This window comes from Rhinopithecus bieti, unplaced genomic scaffold, assembly GCF_001698545.2.
Source record: "Rhinopithecus bieti isolate Rb0 unplaced genomic scaffold, ASM169854v2 scaffold_38004, whole genome shotgun sequence".
Taxonomy (NCBI): domain Eukaryota; kingdom Metazoa; phylum Chordata; class Mammalia; order Primates; family Cercopithecidae; genus Rhinopithecus; species Rhinopithecus bieti.
The window spans coordinates 2,283,059-2,301,637 of NW_016816095.1; positions in this window are offsets into that span (position 1 = coordinate 2,283,059).

Consider the following 18,579-nt stretch of genomic DNA (forward strand, 5'->3'; position numbering starts at 1 on the left):
TCGACTGGATAGTGAAACCTGATAAATGTCAATTTGCATGAGTTTGCAATGTAAACTGAAACAATTATTTTAAACCATCAGTTGGATATATAAATTGGATTTTAAAGAAGCCTGATGGTATGTGTTTTCTTTCCCTTTCTTTTCTTTTTTTGTTTTTGGAGATTGGGTCTCACTGTAGCCCAGGCTGGAGTGCAGTGGCATGATCATGACTCACTGCAGCCTCAACCTCCTGAGCTCAAGCAATCTTCTGGCCTCAGCTTCCTGAGTAGCTGGGACTAAAAGCATGCAGCACTACGCCTGGCTAATTTTTAAATTTTTTTCTAGAGGTAGGGGTCTCAGTATATTGCCCAGGCTGGTCTGGAACTCCTAGGTTCAAGCAGTCCTCTCTGCTTCAGCCTCTTACAGTGATGTGCTGGATTTTAACTGTCATCATTAGAGTGGTAGCTTTCATGTTTTAATTCTTACATGGTTTTGAGCAAATGTATTTGTTGACAACCCTCAAACTAGGAGAAATGAGTTTTTTTCTTCACCTTCAATTACTTCAATTAGTTCTCTTCAAAACATATTACGGTTTTTAGTGTTTTTGTTGTTGTTTTTGTTTTTTGAGACAGAGTCTTGCTCTGTTGCCCGCAGTGGCATGATTTCGACTCACTGCAACTTCTGCCTCCCAGGTTCAAGCGATTCTCCTGCCTCAGCCTCCTGAGTAGCTGAGACTACAGGTGCATGCCACCATGCCCAGCTAATTTTTGTATTTTTAGTAGAGACGGGGTTTCGCCAGTTGGCCAGGCTGGTCTCGAACTCCTGACCTCAAGTGATCCACCCGCCTCAGCCTCCCAAAGTGCTGGCATTACAGGAGTGAGCCTCAGAGCCCGGCCTATTATGGTTTTTAAAAAAGAAATGCCAGGGATTTAATATGTATGAACATAAAGAATTACAACATAATTTGTGGCCAGTTTCTTATACTGGACAGTTTCTATACTTATCAGTATACTGTCACACAAATCAATGCACTGGGTCTATCAAATTTTCATGATTCTTTTTCTTCCCATACATTATGTTTGTGAATACATTAGGTGTTCACTTTCAATATATTTAAACATTGAAAATAAGAAATGATTAAATTCACTTTCATTCATCAATTAGGTTGAATATGAAATTGCCAATAATGGATCATTTTGACCCATCAAAATTGCAATTCCATTAAGTTTAACCTAATTTGGTAGGATGTTATTTATAGAATAGTAAAGATCACAATATTTGAACTCACTTACTGCGTAATTTTAAGCAAGTGATTTATCCTCTCTAGTCTCAATTTTCTCGTTTATAAAATGGGGCTAAATGACCCTACTCACCAGGGTCTTCAGGCAGCTTAAATGCAATAACATATGAATTTGCACAATTACTAACACCCAGGAAGCTATCATGAAATTATTGTAAAAACTGGAAGAGTAACAGAGGCCTATATAATATATTCAATTATAATTCCTGTTAAAATGTCTCAAAGATCATGGGATTCACCAGAGACCAATCACATCCTTTCTTCCACATGCCCCAGACTGAGGCCACCATGATGTGAGGCTCTCAAGATGGTCTTTCTACACTGCTGCATGGAGGCAGGACAGAGTAGTGACTCAAAACACAGACTCTGGGGTCAGGTATATTTCGACTGAGGACCCAACTCTGCTGTCCGTAACCTGTGTGATTTTGAGCAAGGAACTTGGTCATCCATAAAAGAAGACCTATTAAACAACTAAGAAAATGTACTTAAGGTCTTTAGAAGGTGGCCTAACATATAGAAAGTGTTAAATGCTAACTGTTACTTGGCTTTTCATTATTGTTACTCCGATGATTTCATTACTGTTACTCCGATGACTGTCTTACCCAAGTCCTTTAATTGTGGCTGCAGTCCAAGGAAACTATGTATCACCACTGATAAGCTTTCCACATTTAATGGAAATCTTTCCTTTTGTTAGGCAGAATACCTTTCTCTTTATGGGGCTTTAATATCCATAAGATTATTATTCATTGTTTTTCTGCCCCAAAGATACAAAGAATAATTTAAAAGAGAAATCCCAAATAATATCACAAAATAGCAATAGTCATATTGTGCATAGGTTCAAAGCACAAACATTGGAACAAATTGCCTGGATTCGAGTCTCAGTTCTACCACACTTTGGCTTTGCGGCCTTGGGCAAATGATTTAATATCTCCAGGCCTCAGATTCCTCATCTGTAAAATGAATATAACGTTACCCATCTCACAGAAGGGTTACAAGAATTAAAGAGTTAATACCGGTAAAGTGCCTAGAACAAGTACCTGGCACATAGTAAGCGCTCAACGCATGTTAGTTATTATTATCATAGGTACTAGGTTAGGCAAGGGTTCATTCAATATTTTTCTTTAAAAACACTCAGAAACATGCCATATCATATTTGATATAAGCTTCAGGTACTTTGATCATTATTTTTGTTGTGATCGTACTAGTCAGATAATCAATTTGCAGGTAAGTTATGAATAGAAATGATGGTGAAATTTAGGCCAGGTACAGTGGCTCACGTCTGTAACCCCAGCACTTTGGGAAGCCGAGGCAGGTGGATCACCTGAGATCAGGATTTTGAGACCAGCCTGGCCAACAGGAAGAAACCCTGTCTCTACTAAAAATACAAAAATTAGCTGGGCATGGCGGTGGGCACCTGTAGTCCCAGCTACTCAGGAGGCTGAGGCAGGAGAATCGCTTGAAATCGGGAGGCAGAGGCTGCAGTGAGCCGAGATGGTGCCACTGCACTCCAGCCTGGGACAGAGTGAGACTCCGTCTCAAAAAAAAAGAAGAGAGAGAAAAAAAGAAAATGATAGTGAAATTAAAAAAAATACTTATACATTACGATATTTACACCAGAAGTGGTGTGAATCATAGCCAGTTCCATTCTGTAAACACCTTGGTTACAAAAATGATCAATGGAGTTCTTTAATAGAATGCAAGTCTGCCATTGTTTAGAAAACACCTGAATCGTTTTCAGAATTTAAAGTATGTCAGCATTGTCTGAACACAGTGGTCAAATGCTATCAAGTGAATGAGAAATCATCACTGAATTCAACATTTATTGAACACCAACTAAATGCCAACCACAATGCTAGGATCTAGGAATTCAGCTGTGAACAAGGAAGTTATGGTCTACTCTCAGTAAACTTCTAATAAATAACGTCTAAAATACAACCACATTCCTATTGATGTATATTGTTTGCTTTCAAAGACTATGAAGCCTGTATCCTCACATGTACATCACCTTTATTTTTCCTATTCAGGTAGGCTTGGTGATGGAGATGGAGTAACCAAACTGAGGTAAAAGGATGGCACATCATGCCAGGAATCTGTTGCCCTAGTGCAGTGGAACTGCAAGGCAGGTAGGCAAGACCATGTGGAAACTGAACAAGCCCAAATTAGGCTCCCCTACCTTGAAGGCAACTGTGCGTTCATCCCGTCACATCTAGGTATCTTTTACACATGTGCAGTAATTTGAATCCATAAGAAAACCACCAGGAGATCTGGCGTCAGTAATATTTCCATCTCCTTTGTGGATATAGTTTGACCTAGCTGGAAACCACACATTCTGAGGCCGGCATGCTGGCAATCATTTCTGATTGGTAAATACAAAGACAAATAGACAGTTGGAGTGCCACTGGTGCCTAATGATTACATGTGGATTATTCACCGGCCTTTAGAGAGATCAACCAGGAAACAAACATTTTTAAAGACAGGATTTTTGGCAGAGAATAAGAAATTCTCCATCAATTTTGAGACCACTTGCTGGGGGGATGGGATAGCATCGTTTTCTCCAGTTGTGGCTCTTCTTCCTTCATTCACAATTAGGTTTTCATGTCGTAATGTTTTACCACTTCCAAAGGCGAGTCTTCACAGGGGAGTCCTGAAAACAGTTCAGCCTTAACCCTAGAAAGGTATCTAGACATCAGTGGAACTTGAAACCTGATTGCAGTTAGAAGAGAAAATAAATGAAATATTGTCCTGTGCAGTCTAAGATTATTCTGTTGACATGTGCCAGGTAGGAATAAAAAGACCTGTGTGTGAACAACATCCCCAGGAATTTAAGGAAACCCTGTTGCCACATTTGTGCTTTAGGCCTTACAGAATCCATAGATTTCTGTGACCCCAACTGCTATCCCACAGTCTACAGATAATTGATTCAAATTTGCCACTCCATAATTGTTTCCATAATGAAATGAACATAGGAGGATTTTCTCAGTACATTTGGATTGGCTCTGGGAAGTTGGGCAATTTTTTTTTTAATCATGTAGTTGAAAACAGTACCCTTTTTTCAAGCAAAACAACACCACATGGTGAGCTCAACAAAACACCTCCATCTGACCTCTACTGCATGTTTTTAAAAAAACTCGTCGAGTGAAGTGGTAATTTAGTCAGTGAAGATAGAGCTCGCCACAATTCAGCTCTAACTGCCTCATTCTGGAGGCGTCATCTTTTCTTTTTTTCATTAATAAAGATTGAATCAGTCACTTGCACAACACTTTTCCTTTAATGACATTTGTTCTAAGGAGTCAACCAGACTAACTGCTTGTCCTTGCCCACTATTAAAGCTCTTGAAAATACCATTTACAACCCTGCTGCCCCAGTGACGGTGCTGGCTTCTCAGCACTTCATTTGCACTCTAGTTCAGAACTATTTCTTCAGAAGTTTCTGATGTGTTCTTTTACTGTTGAGTTTCACGCCTGTAATCACGGTAAATGACTAGGGTCTTGCAGACATCTTTCTTATCTCTAACTGGAATTTTGTGTGCCATGATTTTGTGAAAGGGTGTTAGAATAGAAAATTACTGTAGGTGAATAAATTAGGAAAATCCACAATACATTCTTAGGTACTGTCTCTGACCCTCACCTACCCTAACACTACAGAATACATTTAATTTATAAAAAAGAATGCTCCTTAGTCATAAGCATTATGATGTTAAGAATAGAATCACTGTCAACATTTAAGTGCTTTATTTACATCACTTTTTCCCTAACTCTTACAAATTTGTTGATAGAGAGAAATCTGGAGAGAATTACCCAGACTTCATGAGGGGTGTTGTTAAAAATAAATATAATAATCTGGTGCAGTGGCTCACACCTATAATCCCAGAATTTGGGGAGGCTGAGGGAGGAGGATCACTTGAGCCAGGAGGTGAAGACCTGGGCAACATAGTGAGACCCCCATCCCTAAATACATACATACATACATACATACATAAAATAGAATGTAAGCTCCTAAAGGTGAAGGTTAACTATGAAAATCCACGAACACAGTAGTAAATATATACTTCTGATCAATAATGGAAAATAAGTCTTTATGTCTTAAGCTCTGATGTCCACTCAACTTTTCAAGATTTCCAAGGATATCACTGAACTTCAGACCAGAGGTCAGGTCAACAAAATCTGTCAGTTATGTTACAGTTAAATTTATTTCGCCTTCTTGAAGATCACAAGGTAAGCTACGTATTTAAGAAACACGAGGGGTAGTGAAAACCAGAATTATGTTTTTTCCAACAAGTGATATATTATGCTTCCCTAATACATCCAAATTTTCATGTAGGTTTAAACCCTAGTTACCTAAACTGCACGTACTTCTTTCTCTCATTTAAGAAAAGCTGCATTTCTGGCCGGGCGCAGTGGCTCATGCCAGTAATCCCAGCACTTTGGGAAGCCGAGGTGGGCGGATGGCGAGGTCAGGAGATCGAGACCATCCTGGCTAACACCGTGAAACTCCGTCTGTACTAAAAATACCAAAAATTGCCGGGCGAGGTGGCGGCGCCTGTAGTCCCAGCTACTCGGGAGGCTGAGGCAGGAGAAGGGCGTGAACCCGGAAGGCGGAGCTTGCAGTGAGCTGAGATCCGGCCACTGCACTCCAGCCTGGGCGACAGAGCCAGACTCCGTCTCAAAAACAAAAACAAACCAAAACAACAAAAAAGCTGCATTTCTTATCTCTAGACAACAGCGAAATTATATAGGCTAATTTTTAAATTCTATTATCGTGGCGGGGTTTGTCTGTTGCTCAGAGTTTCTGGCATGCAAATAGAGCTAAGAAGCAGTGTTTCTATGACTGAGATGACATTAAGTATGCCTTCATATGTATCGTTTAGTAGCTCTTCCTAATGAGACATTCACAAGCAGCTCTCAGAAGGCAATGAATCATCATTGCATTGCATTGAATTGAATGAGATATTAATTAAGCACATTTGAAACAACCACATTTGTTATGAACGAGGGAAAGGCTATCTTAATTTCTTTATACTTTTTGGGGCATGATGGTTTTATTCTGAGGCTAAAAATAGTTGTAACCAAATCTTCAACAGTATAATTATGAAAAAGGATGACTAAGTCACCATACAATGTATTAGTGGGTGGCATGGTAATTCACATAATTTCTTTTCAATATTGCTTTTTATCCCATGCTTTTTCACTTACATATAACACTTGAACTGACTCATAGGTTATATGATATTTGAAATATGGTGCAACTACAAGACTAAATGCATTCTGCCTTATTCATTACTTAGTAAGTTCTACGAAGTTCTTTAGAAGCTTAACAGAATATCCACTTATAATAGGGCTGCAAATCACTGGGAAGATGTGGTTTTCCTGAAGTAAGAAACAGTCATCCAACTAAACTTACAGACAAATGCTTTTAACTGCTAATCAATGTGTAAATCCTCCAGCGGAATGCTAGAGTGCTTAAAATCTGTAACATAAAGCAAAAATACAAGGGACGGTGGAATGGTCAAGGCGTAGATGTTCATAATGTGGTCCCAACATCAGACTTAGTTAATTTTTTGAGTAAGGAAAAAAGAAATTGCCTCCTATTGTCTGCCTTGCATTGCACCTCCTTGGCATTTTTAGTCACCCAAGACAACGACAGAACATCCATCTGGGGACCAGCCATCTTTTGCACCACTCGTTCTATCTTTGGGAAGTCCAAATTGATTTTCTTCCACTTGTCACACTAAAATCTCCACTCTGTCCTTTCTGCTCCAATCTCAAAGAGTTCAGTGGTATCGGGATCAAAGGATTAGGAAGCCGCAGCTTTAAGGGAGGCAAGCAGCATGAGAAGACTTTGTGGAGGCAGCTCTGAGCATTTTATGTAAGCAATCTATTTCAGCTTCAAAGGAAGCACTGGCTAAGTGGGTGAACAACATGTAAAGTGCTCACTTGACATAAGTTTTTTTTTTTTTTAAGCAACTGAGATAAAGAGAGCCTCCAGTCGCTGACCTTTTATTATTAGTCGGAGCCCTGAGTACAAGAGAGACTTCAGCAGAGGTGGCCAACGGGCGCCTGCAGAGACTCCAAGCGCGTTCTTGGCTGTTGGTGCAATATTTGCAGCTGCGGCACTCTCCTTCAAGTTGTTTGTTCCACTCTCTGCCTGATGCTATGGGTATCTGATTTCTATCTCTGGAAACAGCATGCGAGCCATGTGGTGGTCAAGGCTGGACTTTAACTGCAAAGGAGTACAACACAGCACGCTCCCAGGGAGCCGGGCACAGCTCAGTATCAGTCTTGGTTTCACTTGAAAAATGTACAGATCTTTTGTAAATTATATGAAAGAGATAAGGGAATCCCTATGCATTTACTCTTCCCTTTTCATAAACCATGATGAGAATTTTTTTTAAATTCCATTTATTCAGACTAGTTAAAAAATACAGATGGACTTTTGCTAATTGTGCATTTTACTTGGTTTAATAGCTATATATTAGAGTAGAGGTACCATTTGCTCTATTTCACATGTGCCAGGCTCTGGGCTACATGCTTTCCATGTAAAAACTCATTATTCCTAGTGAAAAACCTTTCAGTTAAGTGTCCTATCTCCTATTTACAGATGAATACATTGAGGCCCTGCAGGGATTAAGGAATCTGTACAAAGTCATATGGTAAGTAAAAGATCAATTTTCAAATAATTAAAGATAAAAACAATCAAATGCATTTAATATAAAAAAATTGTATTTGGTAAATCAGAAAGCAGTTCCATAGTATATATTGTTTCTGCCTCATCATGGTAAAGTTCAATGTTTTCAGCATAACAATCAATTTTAGTCTGCTTTCTTGATGTAAGTATTCTTTTGAAAAATTAATAAGCTGAATTGATAATGAATTTTTATAGGTGATGATAGATCTGATTTCTGAACAGCCTACGAAGTCTTAAGTGGTTAACACTGGGAGTGTATTTTCACGTACACATCAAATTTCTTTTCAAATTCAGTCTCAGACTATAGCCTATTTTTTAGACACATTTCTGTATATAATTAAGCAAGTTTCAAATAAAAAAGCGAGCCACTGCATAAATAGAAGACATACTATGTGGTTAATATTTAATTATGGCATAATTAATCACAGATGCTCATCTGAATCTAATTTATCAGTGTTCCCCAAAAAACACCATCTTTGATTTCTGCTAGAAAAAGACAAAAGTATAAAAAACAATTCATGTAATGCATTTATCCTTCTTGTGAACAAGAAAAAGCCATGTTGAAGGAGCTTTATGAGTACCACCTTTACTCTTAAAACAATCCCGGTGTTTTCCTCTTTCTCGGGGGAGAAGCTAACCTTAAGGGGAGTAATGTTGCTGTGCCTTGTCCCCCATGTTGGTGACATCTCCTCTGGGGATGGGGTTAAAATTCAGGAGAGATGATGAGGGACAGCGACAAGGGTAGGGCCCGTGTTGGCCTCAGTTTGTCCTGTCCACACATCACTCCCTTAGGAGGGAAGGTCACCTATAGCAAGGGGCTGGAAGGACACAGCGTGTGACGGTGCTCCTACGGTCATGCAGAGCTAAACAAGTGACCTTCCTCCCTGGGAAGGTCATCTTCTGTGATACGCACCAGTCTATCGAGGGCGGGTACCTAGATTGAGAGAAGAGCCTGGCGCTTCGGTGCGGAGCAGGGAGCAGGAGTGGGAAGACCTGCTTGGCAGAGTAGAGTGCAGTCTGGAGATCAGTAGAAAAGAAGTTGTGATTTAGGCCCTACTGCCAGTCAGGGCGTAGGGAGTCTCAGGAGGTACTGCAGCTTGATGAACATGGAGTTTTGAAAAGATTAATATGACAATGATACAAAAAAATAAAACTGGAGAGGGGGAAAATGGAGGCAGCAAGACAGTTCTAAAACATCAGGCCCAAATTCCTGACATCTTAGAAATCAGATGAACCCCAAGAGACATGATTATAATACAAAATATAATAAATACAAAATAATCAAAATAAGATTAAAATAATCAAACAAAATATTTGAAGGCCTGAGATACTGGACATGAAGTGAGAGAAGAATAAATAAAGGCTTCCAGGCTTTGAGAGGAGAGAGTAACAGGAAGGCCATTGAGTAAAATGGGTTGGGTGGAAAAGAAGCCTAGTTTGAACAAACTTTGGTTTTCAATGTTGAGCTGCTGAATTAAAGAAAAATGCTTGGAATCCAAGTGAAGTGAAATCTTTAGCATCTGAGACCAGTGTAAAGGAGACCTTTCTGCAGGCGAGAGGTCAGAGCTGATGGTGACAGTGTGACCGTCCATCCACCCGAGGGTGTGAGAGCAGGGGATCTAGAGAGAAAAGCGGGGTGTGGCACACAGTGTTGCGAGCACTCAACATTTGTTAGGAGGGAGAGGGAAAGAGAAACCTAGATGAAACAGGATTCATGGTGGAGGATGCGGCACAGAGAGGCTGGGGAGGGCAGGAGGTTGTAGATGCTGTGGCTGCTGAGACACCTCACACTGTGTCTCTGGCGCCGCCTGGGTGTAGCGGAGTGGATTGAGACATGAATGAGTTAATTCTACCCCACCTCCGCCTCCAGGTGACTTCACTCACCCAGGTCTCACCAACTTAGAGAGAGAGAGCCAGTCTTAGATCTCACATTCTTTTGAGAATTGAACACCCATCAGTACCGCATGGGCTGGTATGTTTGTGCACCTTCAGATTGCATCTACCTCTCAAAGCCCCAGACTCCCACCCCAGGCAAGGTCCTATTCAGCTACTGTATCTCAAGCCCAGTTAATACTCCCATCAAATGGTAACAGACGCATTTACAACATTACTAACTGTGCCTGAAGAATTCTCCCAGGCCACCAGGTAACGTTTCTTTCAAGAACTTTACTCGGCCGTACCTTAAGATGTATCAACAAAGAGGAGATATTCTGGGGCTAAGGGGGCTCCTAGCAGTGTCAAAGGACAAGCAGAGGTTTAGGACAGCAAAGACTGGGTCTGCCAGCAGGAGTCCTGGCAGCCTTTGAGTGTAGCTTTGATCGGCTGGTGGGGACAGGAGCTCTACTGCATCAGCATGCACAGTGGGGCCACACACGCACAGGGTGCCTGGGAAGCACCTGCCTTGAGTGTGGGGGAAGGGATAGGAGGCAGAGCACAGCAGTGTCAAAACAATGATTTTTTTTTTTTTTTTTTTAAAAGAGGGACAGCTAGGCTGGATGCAGTGGCTCATGCCTGTAATCCCAGCACTTTGGGAGGCCAAGGCGGGTGGATCACTTGAGGTCAGGAGTTTGAGACCAGCCTGACCAACATGGTGAAACCCCGTCTCTACTAAAAGTACAAAAATTGGCCGGGCATGGTGCTGCACACCTGTAATCCCAGCTACCTGGGAGGCTGAGGCAGGAGAATGGCTTGAACCCGGAGGCAGAAGTTGCAGTGAGCTGAGACTGCACCATTGCACTCCAGCCTGGGCGACAAGGGCAAAACTCCATCTTAAAGAAAAAAAGAAAAAAAGAGGGACAGCTGAGCTTATATGAAAGCTGAACTGAAGGACATCATGGAAAGTGACAGCTGGATTTCCAAAAGATAGGAAATATACTTTGACCACTAAACCACCGTTGCAACAAAGGCAAGGACAGGTTTGATCAGACGAGCCTGAGAACCTCTGGTGGGGTCTGGGCTCTGCAGGTCTAAGAGGCCACTTTAGTGACATGAAATCAGCTGCTCCCAAGAACACACTTACAGCAAAGCCCCATTCTAGGACACACTATGGTCCTATGGGCCAAATCCAGCCTGCTGCCTGCTTTGATGTGACCCTTGAGCTCAGATTGGTTTTTGATGATAGGAAATGCTAACTTTGAACTCTAATTAGGCAAAATGTCAACTCTCCCCCAAAACAATCCATTCTTCTCATTAGTAGACCTGTATTACATTTAAAAAGTATACTCTATCATTATTACTATATTAAAATTTTGTCAATAAAATGTGTGGAAATGTGTGGAATACTTTCACACTATTCTTAATTTGGACTCCTGACCTGCAAAGCCTAAAACACTATCTGTCCCTTTATAGAAACTGTTTGCTGACTCTTGCCCTAGAGTCTTCCTGAGAAGTCATTGTTGCTCCTGAGATGAGAGAAACACAGGCAGATTCCCAGAAAGTGAATCATGAGCACATTCATAGAAGATGATGTGTTAAGGTACATTCAGATCTGGCATCTGACTTCTTAATGGGGTGATTACCCAGGGCTTTTTATTATTTTGAAAAGTCAAGTTCTTTTACTTCTCACAAATATTTAACATCATAAAGCATTTATAGAGTACAAAGTCTATTGCTAGAAAAAGGCATGTTGGACATTAACTCTGTGCTTAAGCAGCTTGCATTATTAAAAAAATATCTATAACAGATAGGGAAAGGCCAACTCTCTTTTGTACACTTACATTTTTAAGGCTTATGAAACTGACAAAACTTCTGAGGAAACACACTATGTCAAGGATATTCTCTTGTAAATTACAGCAGGAGCAGCGGCAGCAGCATTTTTAACCAGATGACCATTTGAGATAACTTAAACTGCTGGAAAGGTATTTTAAGCACAGCTGTGATGCCAAAAGAAGGTACCAAAGGCAGAGCTTTGGGTAGAACACAATACAAAAGAGGAAAGTCTAAAGTGATGATAATAATAAATTCCTGTTTTCCAGAAAACACATTTTTAGGAGTTCTAAAGTTAATGCACTTAAAATACTTTTGATCATATTTTCCCCATGCTTTTACATATTGATTTTTTCAGACACCCAAAATTTGTTTTATAAGTAGTTCTTAGAAAGATTAAAGGAGCTGTATAGTTATTTTAAAATACACCCTAAGTGATCTGTAAGTTACTTAGCTGGCAGCTTCAATTTGTAATGTGTACTCCCCAAAAGCAGGGGGAGCATCACCTATAATTTTAATAACAGCTCTGTCCTGCCACGTATCTTTTTGCATGGGCTGGGAGGCGTGCTCACCCTGTGCTAAGATATTAAGCTTTGGAGTCCTGTTTAGACAAAGCACTTATGTTTAAAAATGAAATAAATAACTTAATTTGTAAGTAGAAAAAGCTCCCAGCTTAGTTATAAAATATGACATACCAAGTGAACCTAGAGCTGCCTAAATAAGTGTTCTACATTTTCCAGCAGGCTGAACTATGAAAAGCAACAAGAGGACATTCTCCCCCTTGAAGATAATCACTTTTATTGTTGCCAGGTCAAAGATTCAGATTCCACGCAGCAACCTCTGACTAAAGAACAGCAAGTCCTTTCAGGTCAGAAGGTCCAATATGTAGCCCCCTCAGAAGCATAGCATAATAGTCCTAAAATAACAAGCATACATGTAGCTTTCTTAATTTGCCCTGCTGGGTTCCTGTAATAAGTACTTAACAACTGTAGGCTCTGAGCAGCTCAGCAGACATCAACAAGACCATTTGCCAGATGATTTAGCAAACAAATTTCCGAGAGTCTCATGCTTATGTTGAGTGCATGACATTAGAAAACATACAGGGACTTAGAGATAATAGTAGAGAGGAATTTTACGAATTAAAAAGAGAGAAAGAGAGAATGGGAATTTTAAAGTCTAGAGAATTGAGGCAGATACGCCAAATTCTCTTTCTAGAATGAAGTCCCCAGATGAATACTCAGTAACTTCTGCTAATTTTTTACTCCTTGAGCAAATAATCTGAAATTGAGTTATTGGGAAGGGACAAAAACTCTGGAACTGACTTCTAGGGGAGGAAGAAAAGAACAGAAACCACCTTGTTTTTGAGTACTAGTAACTTGACATGGAGCAAGCACAAAACACAAAAGGTTCTCAGTAAATCTCTATTGAATGAACAACTCTGTGTCTATGACACGGATGAGGAACTGACACCTTCATAAAGAAAGCTGGCAGATTCTCAGCAAATCATAGGGGTTAGGAAAGCGGGTGGGGCGAAGGTATTCATCAAGGAATCCCTCTCCAGTGTCAGGAATCCAAGGCTCAGAGAGGGAGACATTCTCTTGGATCCATCAGCAGCCCCTGGCCCATAATAGAGTCCTTGAGATGCTTCTAAGTGGGAGGCAATCCAGGTGGCAATGGCACTTACCATTTTAAGAGCTGGAGCAATCCTGAGGCTCTGTGGGGAAAGCAATCATCCCCAAAACAGGAAAACAAATCTGACAATAGAGCAGGGCTGGTCCTCCATAGCCTGGGCATGAGGAGCCAGGAAACCGGCTTTGAGGAGGGAGGTAATTACCCCATCACCTCAGGTCACACAGAAGTTCTGTTCTGTTTTCCGCGGCAACATTTTTAACACTTGCACAGACATTTTAAACGTGAAAAACTCAAGCAATCATCCTATTAGATATTAGTTTAGCCAATTTTTCTTTCTTTCTTTCAATTTTACAGATTTCTTCTTTCAGTGGATTGTGCAAATTAGTGAGTTGTTTTCGTGTCCTTTGGCCAGCTTCAGAGAAGAACGAAGTAACCCAGTGCTTGGTGAGAGGCGGTTCATGTTGCGAATGTAAAGCACGACTTCTCACTATATTAACTGTCCGCTGGCTTAATTTTTTCATATTCTGCCGAATGCACTTTGTGCGTGTGTACGAAGGCAGCTTCCTCATGGATGTGAGTTGGGAGCATCCACATGTACTCCACTGATGCTCCCCAAGCTTCCAAGATAAAAATTTCCACAAGGGGAAGATAGCAGTCAAATGTGAGAAGAAGAATTTGCAAATAAATAAATACGCAAATAAATAAAACTGTTCATGGAGTTGTCTACTGGAAAACGATGTGCCAAGGGCACAATGAGCGAAAGTGAAGTTGAGAATGAGTTAGGTTGCCAGATGTAGCGCGGTGATTTGGGGGGGCCCAGGGGAGCACCCATGAGGAGAAAGGCTGGGTGTAAATCAGTCATAGCAACGCTCCACTGCACCTGGGGGGCCCTGAGGAAATATGCTCATGGTGAATCAAGAGCCAGGTTCCAAGGCTGTGGGGCCAGCGTGCTGGGAGAAGGGCATGTCAGAGGCACATGGGAGAGGTGGGCCTGAAGACAGAGAGAAGCTCTAAGTCAAGCAAAGACCCAGGCTTCTAGAAGTGGTCATGCGAATAGCTGAGGTTCGCAGATTCTATTATTTAATAATTAAATGTAAAGAAGCATTTAGCTTACGTCAACTATTTTAGTTAGGAGAGCAATAGTCACAAAGGAGCAGTTGTGAATTTATATGGATTCGAAGAGGGTGTGAGTAGACACAGGGTGGAAGACTTTCCATTTGTTTTGTTTTAAGCCATGGTCAATGTGGGCTTTCAGAGTCAGATGCTGAAGGAGGACTTAAATTATCCAGTGAGTATTAGAGAATTATTCTCAAACCGTGTTTTACTGTAAGATGGGGTTATTTTAAATTCAGAAAAGCTAAAGAGCATAAAGAAGACTGCAAACCTTCTGGGACCGTGCATCAGCCGATCCACAGCTGCTACAACTGAAAAGTCACAAGGCTTGCTGGGAAATGGAGAACAATGCAGATTCAGTTTTCATGAATATCTTATGTGAAGTTACTTTTTAGAGAAATCTCCAAATACAGTCTCTATAGGCAAACATATATATTTGTATATATAAAGAGTAAAGCTGTAATTTTCATTGAACACAGAGATTTGTTTCTTTTGAGTTTTTTTAAATTTGCATTTCATTATTTTTCATGAAAATGAATTTAACGCTTGAATTCTGTATAAGCATCATAGGAAAAGGCTATCAGGAATCTGCAAGAGCTATACAAGGTGTCCCTTATAAAAATAATGGCCAGGAAAGTAAATGAGTGAATGAAAAGACCACGATGTGCTGACTACATTGAGGCACTGAGCACAACAGACGGTGTGAGGCAATGACTGAGATAACGTGAGTTGAAAAATAGTGTCTGGAAGACGCAGGGGTGTATACAATGTCTAATAAAATTCTGCAAAGAAGCTCAAAAGTGATCACATATTTATTGCAAGTGTATTTTCAAAATAAGCTCATTTTGAATTATTCACTCTTCCCCTCTCCCCACCAAAAAATCTATTATGCATTAGTTTGGAGTAAACGTTTTCACAGGTTTTCAACTGGTTGTACCACACACTCTTAAAATAAAGGTATTACACATTCCAAAAACATTTCAACTCTTACATGAGCCTAAAGATAACACCGCTTCAGTCAGCATTATAAGCAACATCACCATTTGAAATCTGTATCAGAGCCCATTATCACCACACACTACATCCAGCCAAATCTGGATTCCTTACATTTTGTAATCATAATGAGCCTCAAAACCTCATCAGAATCTCTGACTCTTTTCTTTCTTTTGTCCCCCACAGCCAGCTCATTACTGAGCCCTGTCGACTTCCCCCTTCATTATCCAGCCGTCTATCCATTACTGTCGGCGCTCTGATGCTTCATTAGTGTCTGCCCTTGATGGCGACAACTTCTGAAACACCTCCCTTCTTGAATCCATGTTGCACCTTGGATGAAATTAATTTCCTTGAAACATTTCTCCTTCTTTCTGTCATTCCCCTGCTCTAAAAGTTTTAATGATTCCAGGAGGTCTTGTGTGCTTCCACCATATTTAAGAGGGAGGCCTGAGGCCATATGCCCAGGCAATGGTGAAATTCAGCAGCAGATGTCCTTCCAGAAGGGTTGTGAGGCTGTGCCCATGATGAGGGGCCACCTGCCAAAGACACTCCACTGGAGCAAGAACTGTAGTAAATCCCTTCAGTGCAGGCACCAAAACTCTCCCTCTCAGGCTAGGTAGAGAGGCGTTGGGAAAGAGGGAGGATACAGGCACAGCAACGCGGGGGAACGGGAGTTCGGAAGAGCGACTGCTGCTCCAAGCCAAGTCTGTTGGCTTAAACTCTTGGCCCCAGAAACAGGAATTCAGGTCTCCCAACTGCCTTTGTCATTTATTGAAGACCTTAAGACAGCTCTCAGCGCTCCAGAAATCATGAGGCATCCTTTGCCCTCTGTTCTTTGAGAAATCAACTTCTACCATTTTGGGGACTGGGGACTGGCCAGGGGGTGGTGAAGGAGGCTAACACTTAATCTTTCTCTCCCATGACCAAAACTTTTACCATGCTTAGATAAACCTACCTGCGGCCCTGAAGTTGGGGGTGTGAGTGTATTTTATGTGATAGCTGGGTGGAGGAGAAGGAACCAAAAGATTCAATTTGACCCCATTTTCTTTTTTTTTTTTTTTTTTTTTTTTTTTTTTTTTTTTTTTTTTTTTTTGAGATGGAGTTTCACTCTTGTTGCCCAAGCTGGAGTGCAATGGCACGACCTCTGCTCACTGCAACCTCCGCCCCCCTGGTTCAAGAGACTCCTTGAATCAGGTGTCACTCCTGACATCAGGTGATCCACCTGCCCCGGCCTCCCAAAGTGCTGGGATTAGAGGCGTGAGCCACTGCGCCCGGTCTGAGCCCATTTTCATAATGACACGTTGTCTCCCAGGGCTTGGGGATCGTGTAGGCTTTCCATCCACCCTCTTCCTCAAGCCCTCTTCATCTTTCACGATGTTGCCCTGGCCTTACAGGCGCGGGCTCACTGGATGAGCCGCCTGCACTTTCCCTTTGCCTGCCCAACTGTGGGTTAGGTTTAGTCATGGGCACTCTCTCTCTCTCTGCCACCTTCTGTGTCTGGCCCTGGAACCCAGCAGCAAGCTCCCCTGTGCCTCACTCCCAGGCAGAGTCCCAGACTATAAGCGAACCACCACCATGGAATTGGACCCTGGGATTGCAGTTCAGGCTGGGCGCGGTGGGTCACAACTGTAATCCCAGCACTTTGGGAGGCCGAGGCAGGTGGATGACCTGAAATCAGGAGTTCAAGACCAGCCTGACCAACATGGAGAAACCCCGGCTCTACTAAAAATACAAAATTAGCTGGACGTGGTGGAGCATGACGGTAACCCCAGCTACTCGGGAGGCTGAGGCAGGAGAATCACTTGAACCCAGGAGGCAGAGGTTGTGGTAAGCCGAGATTGCACCATGGCACTCTAGCCTGGGCAGCAAGAGCAAAATTCCATCTCAAAAAAAAAAAAAAGTGCAGTTCACGCATCTTAGTTGTGCATTCAAAGTTCACCAGGAACTTCCAACCCATTTTAGAATTTTAGTTCTCTCTTTCCCCACTCACATGCCCACGTTCCGGTTAAATAGAGCCATAAAACTCTCAGGCTTTCCAGTCAACCGGAACAGGCTGCTGGTCTAATTTAGCTTTTAACCTATCCCATTGGCACAGGGACAGGCACAGATGCTTGTTTCATTTGTTGAATGAATGAATGTGCTTCACATATACCAAGGGTTTTTGTTTACATATTGGAAGTAGTTGTACAATTTTTACTGTGATTATATAAAGAGCTTTGGAGACTGTGTAGATAAAACATGCTGGGGTGGCGTTTCTACCAAAATACCTGAAAATGCACATTTTTCTATTTCCTAAAAGACTCTTTAACACTTTCCGGAAATTTCAGTACTAGAATTAATAAGACAAGTATGCCTACCATTGACAAACCAAAATCCTTGTTTTGTTCTTCAGAGGCAGTGGGTTCTGAAGTACATCTGACTTCAAGAGCCCCATCATGAGACGAATGCAACATGTATTTGCTTCTAACCTAAGGGGGGCTTCCAGCAGCTCTGCGTGCCTTTCCAGACCCCCTGCCTTGCCATGGGAATAATCTCAGACCCCCTCCCGCTGCTCCCACTGGCCAGCCGCTGCCCCCACTCCTGGATCTTCTTGCGTTCTTCCCTTAGTACTTGCTCATAACTCCTGCCCCAAGGTCCTATTTTGAATGAGCATCTCTGGTTGACCTCACCCTCTCCCACCTGCACAGTCCTGGAATGTTTACCCTCCGTTCACAGCTCACAGATCCTGTCCTGTCACACAGCATCAGTCAGGCCTATGTCTTGAAAATGTCCATCTTAATTGAAAATGTGTCTGTTTTACTAACATAAACACCGAGATACCTTAATTCAGCACCACTGTTATCAGTGAAAGTTTCTCCTTAGACATTGGAGATCTTTTTGACTCTCCCTGACAAAAAAAAAAAAAAAAAAAAACATTGAAATGAACACAGATTTAAGAGGTTCCTTGAGTGAGACACCAAGAAGTCCCCAAATAACAGAGCTTGTGACTGACATTTTCTAATGTACTATCTGGTTATTTAAAGTAGTGGTTGTCTCTTCCGTAACTAAAAAAGGAACTCTAGGCCGGGCGTGGTGGTTCATGCCTATAATCCTAGAACTTTGAGGCCGAGGCAGGTGGATCATCTGAGGTCAGGAGTTAGAGACCAGCCTGACCAAGATGATGAAACCCCATC